An 11,428-nucleotide genomic window follows, 5' to 3' on the forward strand; every position below is an offset into this window, starting at 1 on the left:
TAGGATATAGTAAGGATGTGTGTAAGCACTTTCTCATACACTTGTTTCACATTGTACCTCTTTAACATACTTCAATTACAAAATTGACCATAATTTGGTCAATGTTTGTGTGATTTTGATGAGATTTTTTTCAGAATGTAGATTGGGAATTTTTGCACTCATTTTGGGAAAAATACATACTTTTTGGCATTGGGAATAGAGCCGAATAACGGCTATAAAAACGCCCGAAAAAAAACCCTGGAATACTAAAAATACTCTGAAAAAGTTGTCCCCCTTTAAAAACAAGAGCACCGCCTTGCGGGTGCAGACGCTCATCTGATTTTTTTTGTCTCTGTATAACATGTATAATAGAAATATTGTCCTACCCATGATTTTCTAAGTCCAAAAGGGGCCACAATTCTTGCAAAAAGCAATGTAGAGTTACGGTACTTGCTGTGCAGAGTCAGCTTTTAATGGCGAATAACTGCTCCAAGTTTTAAAGCAATAGCTTTGACTGTTAAGGAGAAAAGCTGACCTAAACACAAAACTTAACCAAGAAATCTGATATTTTCTAAGTCCAAAAGGGGCCATAATTCTTGCAAAAAGCAGGATGGAGTTATGTTTCTTGCTGTACAGAGTCAGCTTATGATGGTGAACAAGTGTTGCAAGTTTCTAAGCAATAACTTTGATAGTTTAGGAGAAAAGCTGACCTAAACATAAAACTTAACAAGGCAACACCAACACCAATGCCGATCAAATGATGACATTAACTCATTTTTTCCCCCAAAAAATCAGATGAGCTAATGAATGACTTTTGCAAACAAATAAAAACAGCCCTTTCTTTCAATGATTTGGTGTTTGAAATTTTTTTCTCAAAATGTAACTATGGCTAATAGCGTAAAGGCTGTTTAGTCTTGTTTTTGGCACAGTAGGTTGATAGTGGGTTTGGCGTTTGTTACCGGGCCGATCTCCACTTAAAACTCACCTAGTTTTACAAAATTGACCATAGTGCTGATCTATACAGACAGACAGGGCTTATAAATTAACAATCAAGCTACAAGAGGACTAAGTCATTCATCTGGCCTTATATTTCTTTCAGACCAAATTCTGTAAATATCAATTCACCTGTTCATGAGAAGGAGTTGTTCAAAGGGTTTTTTTCTTTCACACTACACTGAACAAACCTGAAGAAGTTTCATGCAAGGGTGTTTCAGTGAAAGTGCTGGGAACAGCCACCATTTGAGCCGTGCCATGAGAAAACCAACATAGGGGCTTTGCGACCAGCATGGATCCAAAGAGCCAATTGGAATCAGAGAAACTGTTAGCGAACAGCATGGATCCTGACCAGACTGCGCAGATGCGCAGGCGGTTCTGGATCCATGCTGGTCGCAAAGCCACTATGTTGGTTTTCCCATGGTACGGCTCATTTATTGTTTTTGTTCCAAGTTAATATTATAAAACAGAGATCTTCATTAAAGACCTTTCAGGTGTTAGACCTAGCTGACATTGCTTTAACATACAACATTGAATATATACTGTGGAAACTGCGAGGGATTAATTTTTCGCTGATTCCGTGGTTGTATCAAGAAAATAAAAACAATTTTCCATTTCATCACCAAAACTTGTTGTTTGTGATTGCAACTTTGGTAAAAAATGCAAAATTTTGTGCCAATCAAACAAATAATCCTGCCATAAGTTCAATTATATTGCTATATTTTTCATACATTCACATACCCTTAATCATAACCTCTTTAATATTTTATTCAACACACCTTAATTAAATCTTCCTAAATCATTGGTAATGATATAATTATATTGGATCTAATTTACATTCATCAGTAATTCTACACTCATAAAAATAGGATATAAAAATATCAAAAAAAACTATTACAAAATATTTTATCTGTTTATATAACATGTATCGGAAACCTTACAGAATATGCTAACCTTGCTAAATATTTTTCCTAATTACTATTGGTTACACGTGTTTTGATGTTCTTCTCAACATCATTACAGAAGAAGAAAACAGAAAAGTCAAAAGGCTACATATACCGCAGGTGTATCAAAAACTTACTGAACGGAAATCAACAAAATGTAGGTACAAGATCTGCGTTGCAATTTTTATAAGCGTACTGATGTTTAATGTGTAAGATTGATTTATTTCATACATGTTTTACACATGTGAACAGTCTCAGTCAGTGTAAATACCTGTCGATTAATTTTTTTATATCTTCAACATCTGTAGCAGTCTCAGTAAATAAAAAGGCAAACCTAAAAATGTAGTTTGGTTTAAGTACAATAAAAACATGGACTGCTAATGGGTCGCAATGGGATAACAAAATTATTTGAGGTTTCAACCAAAATGTTATAAACTACCTTTAATGTTGCAAAAGTGTGATTAACTACCTTAAAACTAGCAAAAAATGAAATGACATGCATAATCTCCTTACTGTGGAGAGAATTACTATAAGCTCTCTAGCAGCTTTCAAGTCAATCCACTTGTCTTGGTAATTTGTATTGTATAGATGTTAAATGTATATGTCATGTATATCTTGACAAATAAATATGTTTAAAGCAATTTCCTTACAGTCTTATATCAATGTACCAAGTTTCATTAAAATAGCTTACATACTTTTCAACCTCAGTTCAGATTAGTAATCTTGCACTTTCCCTACCTGGTAGGTTGAACAGTTGTGCTACATGAGCAAGTTAAACAATAAAATGACGCTACAAAGAGAGTTTTACGTGATATCAGATTTATTTTTCTCTTTATATATTCTTACTGCAGTGCAGCCGGTAGGGTGGCTGAGCACTTTAAATATTTTTCATTATTGATATGGCAAACATGAAATTTTGATTGTTAAAGGCCATGAAAACACAAATTAACTAGATTGTTTTCTTTTTCTCGAAAAACTTCTGTCTCCCACCACTTACCAATCTTGAACAAATTGTAAAATGCCACAAATTAAGGGCCATAACTCTAGGGAAAATCACTGAACCATAACATTCTGATATTACACAACTAGGCTTGGTAGTGGTACATTGTAACTTCTGTAAACAGGGGTTTTTTTTACGACTGGGGGAAGAGGCCCCAGCCTGTCATTGGGGGAAGAAAATAGCACGTGACGAGCAGTTTTGGGGGATTTTTTTCACTCAGGGGGGAATTTACAATTATGCATAATAAACACTTTAAACTATGTTTTTATTACATATTCTTGTAACTTTTAGCAACTATACACACTGTCACTTAGCAATAGATGGACTTGCACTAATGTTCACTTATCATTGTAACAAGGTGGGTGGGGAGAGTTGAAATGCTCAAATCATTGAATATTTAAAGGTCACATGCTTTTATTCACAAAATGCTTTAAAATAAGAGTTGCTTTTGCAAGAGTCATCATATTATTATTAAATGCATACTTTTGTTGGCTTTTTATTTCAATTGTACTAGAAAATCTTGTAAGAAAGGATAAAAAAAAGTCCGAAAATCACGATCGTGAAAACGTGTGACAAATATGAAAAAATGAAAGCAAACATTAAAAATTCTTGATAAAATACTCGTTTTAAATTTCATCTTTTCACCAGAACTATTCCATACTTATAATATCTGATTACTTAAAACTTTTATATTTTATTTTGCTCTAGCAAAATACCTCGGCAAAGATAATAAATTTGCGTAACGGCCGACCGGCTTATTTAATCGAATCAAGCACATAAAATAATTACTTTAAATTAACAACACATATTACACAATACAGCATAAGCTGTTACCGCTAATTAACAAGAGGTACAAACACGATAATCTGACTCTGCATTGTTAATCAATCATCTATATTACATACTGATGATAACCACGTGTCAGTCGGCGCGTGGCGTGATTGACATCTGTCAGTAGCTAATTAACATACGACGCTCCGCCTACTGTTATACTTACGTTGGTGTCGACAAACAGTATGAAGTTCACTGGGATTTTGATTGACAAGGGGCAGAGCTTTCGAACTCATTACGCATCAAAGAGTATTACCGCGAGACAAGCAGACGCCCACGGCATATTACGTGCGGGTCAGATACGAGTTTTTATCGATTTTCACTGGTCAAAACCGGAACCTCGGGTCCATTGAACGCTCTTCTAACATTTTTCTACTATTTCTAAAGGTTTTCACACCCATTGAAAATTGTGAAAGACCGTCTGCAATTGTGAACGGGTCCGATATTCGGTCGGGAAAATCGCTGGGAGTAATCTCCATTGCTTTGTTTACGATTTTGGAGGGGGGAATTTCGGACGTACGGGAATTTCGACTGGGATAGGGGAAATCCTTGGCTGTGGGGGAAATCCTCGGCTGGGGGATGAGGCAGATATTCGGCCTCTGCTATAGAATAAAAAAAAACCCTGGTAAAGTTCTGTGGAATTCCAGCCAGTGGTATAGGAGAAGTCACACAGAATTGACAGATCAAAGACTCTGACAAATCAAGGGTGATCATGATTCCACTGAAAATCATTTAACTAGAACTGTCACAGGAGTGACTCATACCCCCACCATACGGTCTTGTCACAGAAGAATGGAAACCATAAGGAATCTTAAAAATACTTTGGAGTACTTCATCCTGGGCTTCCACATATAAGTAATACTAGTATAATACTAGTATAGTAATACAAGTAAATATATTAAATCTCTAATATTAGAGATACACTAAAAGTGAATACAAAAAAGGGTCTTACCGACCCATGTTACCACAGAAAAATGTTTTTACTTTCTACATAGGACTTATAATAAAAAAGTTAGAAAAATACCTAAAATACTGAAAATCTAAAAATAGGATTTCTAAAAATAGACTAATTCCTGGAATTTAAGGGGAAGAAACTCAGTACAAAAGTTAAACAAGAGCACCGCCTTGCGGGTGCTGACGCTCATCTGATTTTTTTTGTGTAATAGAAATATTGTCCTACCCATGATTTTCTAAGTCTAAAAAGGGCCATCATTCTTGCAAAAAGCAGGATAGAGTTATGTTTCTTGATGTACAGTGTCCACTTATGATGGTGAAAAACTGTTGCAAGTTTTAAAGCAATAGCTTTGATAGTTTATGAGAAAAGTTGACTTAAACATAATACTCAACCAAGAAAATGATTTTCTAAGTCCAAAAGGGGCAATAATTATTGCAAAAAGCAGGATGGAGTTATTTTGCTTGCTGTACAGGGTCAGCTTATGATGGTGAACAAGTGTTGCAAGTTTCAGAGCAATAGCTTTGATAGTTTAAGAGAAAAAGTTGACCTAAACATAAAACTTAACCAAGAAATCTGATATTTTCTAAGTCCAAAAGGGGCCATAAATCTTGCAAAAAGCAGGACAGAGTTATGTTTCTTGCTATACAGGGTCAGCTTATGATGGTGAACAAGTGTTGCAAGTTTTAAAGCAATAGCTTTGATAGTTTAGGATAAAAGCTGACCTAAACATAAAACTTAACCAAGAAAACTGATTTTCTAAGTCCAAAAGGGGCAATAAATCTTGCAAAAAGCAAGATGGAGTTATGTTTCTTGATGTACAGGGTCTGCTTATGATGGTGAACAAGTATTCCAAGTTTCAAAGCAATAGCTTTGATAGTTTAGGAGAAAAGTTGACCTAAACATAAAACTTAACCAAGAAATCTGATATTTTCTAAGTACAAAGGGGGCCATAAATCTTGCAAAAAGCAAGATGGAGTTATGTTTCTTGCTATACAGGGTCAGCTTATGATGGTGAACAAGTATTCCAAGTTTCAAAGCAATAGCTTTGATAGTTTAGGAGAAAAGCTGACCTAAACATAAAACTTAACCAGGCAACGCCGACGCCGACAACCGCTCAAGTAATGACAATAACTCATCATTTTTTTTCAAAAAATCAGATGAGCTAAAAAAGGTTACTTCCCTTTGGCTCTAAGCCAATCAGAATGAGATATAGTGAAAATACATCAAAAATTAACCTTAAATTCGTAGTGTCTTATAAAATGGGGGGGAACACTAAATTCAACCTCAGAAAAATTAGTGATCAGAAAAGTTCATGGCATACCTTGTGTCACATGATGTGGGTGATGAGGTGGAACATCTATTTTAAGTTTGAATCAAATCCATTTTGTAATAATTGAGATATAGTGAAAATACATCAAAATCAACCTTAAATTTAAAGTAAAAGGGGACATAATTCATAAAAAATTTATGTCAGAGTTAAGCACCTTATGTCACATCATCTGGGTGATGAGGTGGAACAACTATTTTAAGTTTGAATCAAATCCATTTAGTAATAACTGAGATATAGTGAAAATACAACAAAATTAACCTTAAATTCTAAGTAAAAGGGGACATAATTCATGAAAACTTGGTGTGAGAGTTATGCACCTTGTGTCACATGATGTGGGCACATGATGTTGGTGATGAGGTGGAACATCTATTTTAAGTTTGAATCAAATCCATTTAGTAATAACTGAGATATAGTGAAAATACAACAAAATTAACCTTAAATTCTAAGTAAAAGGGGACATAATTCATGAAAACTTGGTGTCAAGAGTTATACACCTTGTGTCACATGATGTGGGTGATAAGGTGGAACATGTATTTTAAGTTTGAATCAAATCCATTTGGTAATAACTGAGATAATAGATTTCGGGACGCGACGGGACGGGACGGGACGGGACGCGACAAAACTGCCTCCTATATACCCCCCTCAAACATGTTTGGTGGGGGTATAATCAGAACATGTTGATGATTCACAACTAAGCTTCACATTAAACACTTGTGATGACTGGTGAAATTCAGCCAAACTGTATGCAGAAAGTAGTGTAAACACTGTAGAATATGATAAATTAAGGGCCAAAACTCTAGCTACTGCTGAAAAATACCAAACTGGAACATGCCCATGATATGAATAACTAGACTTGCCACTGATAACTTCTGTTAGGTTTGGTGGAAATCTTGCTGCTAAATGATGTAACTTGTAAGACAAGTTGTCAAAATAACATAAAATACGACAAACAAAGGGTCATAACTCTGTTGAAAATCACTGAACCGGAAAATGTTGACAAATACATAATGCGGCTTGGCAACGATCACTAAAAACTAAGAACAGAGTTAAACTCAAAGAACCTGCAATTCACAGTTCTTCACAGGGAGTTCCGTAGGTTCTGAAACTGAAGAGTCATAGACTCTTCAGCCTAAATTTTCAAGAGTCAAAATCTGATTTTCAAGAGTCAAGATCAGCTTTTCTGGGGTCAAGCTATACTGTTATAAATGCAACTTCCACAGACTTTATCTAAAACAAGTACATTAGTCCCCATGCAAATCTACAAGAAAAAACAAAACACAAAGACTTTTATCTACTGTGCAGAGTTAGTTCATTAACACTCAAAACACTCAACATAGTGTAAATATAACCAAATACAATAACATGATTGCAATATGAGGTCAGTGACATAAACAATGCCAAACATCAAAATGTTTCGACTTTTCTCAGAGACGTAATACACAGTTTCATAAGTTTGCTGTACCGGCATCAACAACCTTTAAATTTAGCAGGAAATTCGGCCATTCCTCCCAAGTACAAACAAATATTTTAGTCTTAAAAATGTCCTTATAAATATATCTTAAAACGGATATATAGACATTCATATGTGAGTTAACTTTGAAAAAGTGCATTTAACACTCAAAAACAAGTGTCTGAATTAAACCTATCACATTTACAATGAAAAGACTCAAAAGAACCTTGCACTAGTTAATTATTACAGGTATTGTTTTAAATCGTTACAGAGCTCCACAATTCTTCATTAGCAAGTCCTCTTGCAGGAGAAGCTGCTAGAAGTTTCCAACGTCCTTCTGCAGTTTTTTCTTGTCCTGCAACTCAACAAATGGGGCTTACTTAGCTACATCTTGATGGTCGCAACCATTTGAAAATAAAAATTGCATTAATTAGTTAATTTATGGTAGTCAAAACTTCTGGAGGCCTAGCTAAAAAAGTTCAGCCTCGGAGATGTTTATAATGCTGTTATGGATCTCTTCCCTGAAACAAACCCCTTATTGAAACCTAACCAGAAATCGAGCCAGATATCTGTCACGCTATAATTTCATCAAATGAAATGTGCTCTATAATTTGTGAAAGTGAAATGCCATGGACTCCCCTTTTACTTTAAAATATCTTTAACCATTTTTCTTTTGATCTGACTTATTATAAACCATGCAACACAATGTGAACACAAGTTATACACAAGTTTCAAATTGGTACCCCTGTCTGAAATATTTTGCCCATCATTGCAATTCTGACCCAATTAGGGTACTCTTCATATTGATCACAAATAGGCAGTATAGCATCATAAATTACTGACCTTTTCTTTTAATTAAAAGCTTTAATATGGCTGAATTTATAATTCAGTTAAATTCATAAATATACGAAATGCTGATCCCGATTTTCAAAAACAACCATACGTATGAAATTTGCACGATGTCATGCATCAGTTTCTCACGACAGTCGGTGTGCAGATATTGCGGTTCGTCCGTGGTTGGTTAACAAAATGAGGCTACACCATAACTTAATGGATGCAACCATCAGAAAATAAAAATAACGTCACTAAAGTTATGGTTGCCAAAACTTGACCTTTATTACCAGTCTTAACCAGTTTCAAACTTAATATTAAGGCCTTATTTTAAAATTCAAAATAAACAACAGCCTCATGTTGATTCAGCAAAAACAATAAACTATAGTAACAAAGGAACACATTAATAAAACAGCTGGTCAACAAAAAATCAATACTTTTGATATGCCCCCTTGTTTGTAAAATGACACAACATCCAGTAGACCTTTGTTGGTGTTCACACCTGTAATAACGAGGCAATGGCTTCCAACAAAGCGATGAATCATTTGAAATGAAGACAGTATGTTCAGATATAAATCCGAACTTTGATCGCTATAACGTTTAACGCAACCTAAATGATAACAAACATGAGTCACTCACGTCAGGAGTGTCTTTCAAAATCTGCAGCCATCTTCCCGACTCGAGTCGCAGACTCCGTAGCCGGGAATGATGCTTTATTGCTGATAATTATTTTACATGACAATCCAGTTATTATTTTAGCTTACCTCTAGCAAAAATGATCAAAAAACCATATAACGGAAATCACATGGTAATACTGTAGAAATAAATAGTAAAATAAGCGTTGACTTCTGTCAATCATCGAACAGCTTCCATTTTACTGCACTAATTGATGTTACTATTTATAGTATCCAATGAAACTTTTAAAATGAAACCGGAAGTCAATTTCTCAGCATCTAACGGGGGTCGTCTCATAAAAAAGAGGTATAAGAATACTAAATATACAGTTGCGGTGATCCTCATAACTTCAAGCAAAATCGGACATTTCAGTAACTTAAACATGGTTTCTTTATTTTATTTTCATTTATTATGCAATTTGCATGGCTGTTAGACTAATAAACAGCCAACATATATACAGGATAAATTGCAGGCTTAGTATAACTGTATAAATGAAATAACCAAACCTCGTAGAATCAGCCACGTTCAAAGAAAAGACACAATGAATCAATATTGACAAGTAAATGAAAATACAATGTTTTAAAAATCTTCAGTTCAGAAACTGCTTGTCTGATTTTGAAAAAAAATAATCACAGCGATGTTTTACCTGACCAAAGCCTGGTCCACTCTGCAGAGGATGTAATATCTAGAGCAGAACAAATTAGAACAGGATAGAGTATAATAGAATACTAGTATTGTATTTCCCAATTACGTACCATCTCAGATACAATAATCACAATATTTAATGTGAAGTTTTATATAAATATAAAATATAAGATTAAAGCTGATTGTAAAACACAAATAATTAAACCATATATTTAAATGTAAAACATCAGTAGATTAACAATATATGAAGAATTTATGATGCTTATAAACACAATATTAACAGATATTAGCAGTCACACATTTAACACATGTACAATGTACATCAAACAACATTTGTACCAGCTGAATGTATTACAAATCGTGATGTTATTTTTTTTCCTAATATTGAAGCTGTTTAATGGAAAGGAAGCAGTGGTCTCAATCAAGTATTCATTTTCTTGAGATAAAATGTACATGAAGAAGTTTGGCTAGTTTATATGTCGCACTATAAATGTTTACATTATGTACAAAGTTTAAACTGTAGTGTCAAGTTTGCGTTGATTGTACATTTTAATAATGTTAATAAAAAGGTGAATTTCGCTCTCTATGATTTTACACGTAGAACAAAATATATCCTCTCGTTTAATCGTTCTATAGCCACCAGTTTCAATGTGTAGGTTATGAGCAATGATTCTATATTTGCAATACATTTGATGCAGGTTAAAGTAATTCAATATTGACAAATAAGTTCTTTACACATGATATTTTGAGAAAAAATGTTCCTAGTTTAACAGACATCGGGGTTTTTTTTTCTATCCATTTACTGATTTTACTCATGAACAGACTCAGTCAAACCGAGTCTGCTTTTAATCTTCTTGGTTGCATTCTATGCTTCCAAAGGAGCTTTTTTTTACAGATTTTATTATTTATTAAACGCTGGCCAATAATTTAAGAAAAATCATCTACAATATGATTTTAGAAAATTCATACATAGAATATTATGTCAATGTTAACACAATTAAGTGAGTAATATGCTTCAACACCTTGAATCCAAACACGCTGTATACAGATCTTGTACACCCAAATCAAAAGCCTGCATGAAAAGGTAATTATTTTCTTTTATTTCTAATTAATATTTCTTTGATTTCTTAAATATTTTTACATATTTTATCTAGTTTCAAATACATACTTTTAATTGTAAAAGTTGATTTATCAGTAGCAAGAATTTGAAATGTTTAATCATGTTGGTAATCCAATTAAGATTGGAGCTTCCAACTATCATCAAAGAGCTGAGAAACATTTGATCATGATGTCTCTTGTCTATTGGGGTCCAATAAATCACCCATTTGTTCCCATATTGTAACATAATATTGCACAACAGTATTGCACACTTGTAGCAAAGTGATAAAACGGAAACTTGATACTTTTTAAAACAATAATTATAAATCATCATTATTTTTTTATAACTTTTATTTCCATAATAAGCCAATTCTGGCAAATGAGAATTTACAGGTAAACATGTACAAAAATATTGGCAGTGGCTATTGAACCGTCACCGGTGCAGCAGACCCGAGGTCTAGTGCACCGTCATTTTTGTTATATATAAAATATAGTCTTTTTGTAAAGTTTAATTAAAAGATATTTTCACCAGTAATATGTAAGAACATTATCAAAAGAATTATTTAAGACAAACCTTGATTTACTTAATTTACTGCTATACCTCAAAGGGCTGATCTTCGTTCTTCAGTAGTATCCGTCATTTACCAAGTTTTTTTTTTCCTGAATAATAATATTGTGTCCCTATCGATTAATAGAA

The 11,428-nt window shown here is 33.8% G+C and overlaps 1 protein-coding gene across 1 annotated transcript in view; it reads right to left on the minus strand.

The window, feature by feature from the left end:
• LOC123554740 (ras-related C3 botulinum toxin substrate 2-like) overlaps positions 1 to 9,216 on the minus strand; it is a 39,337-nt gene extending 30,121 nt beyond the window's left edge. The window contains exon 1 of the mRNA XM_045345046.2: positions 9,078 to 9,216. The gene's annotated coding sequence lies outside the window, so the exon portion shown is untranslated. The remainder of the gene's footprint in view (positions 1 to 9,077) is intronic.
• Positions 9,217 to 11,428: the final 2,212 nt, after the last annotated feature.

Source organism: Mercenaria mercenaria, chromosome 7 (assembly GCF_021730395.1).
Source record: "Mercenaria mercenaria strain notata chromosome 7, MADL_Memer_1, whole genome shotgun sequence".
NCBI lineage: Eukaryota > Metazoa > Mollusca > Bivalvia > Venerida > Veneridae > Mercenaria > Mercenaria mercenaria.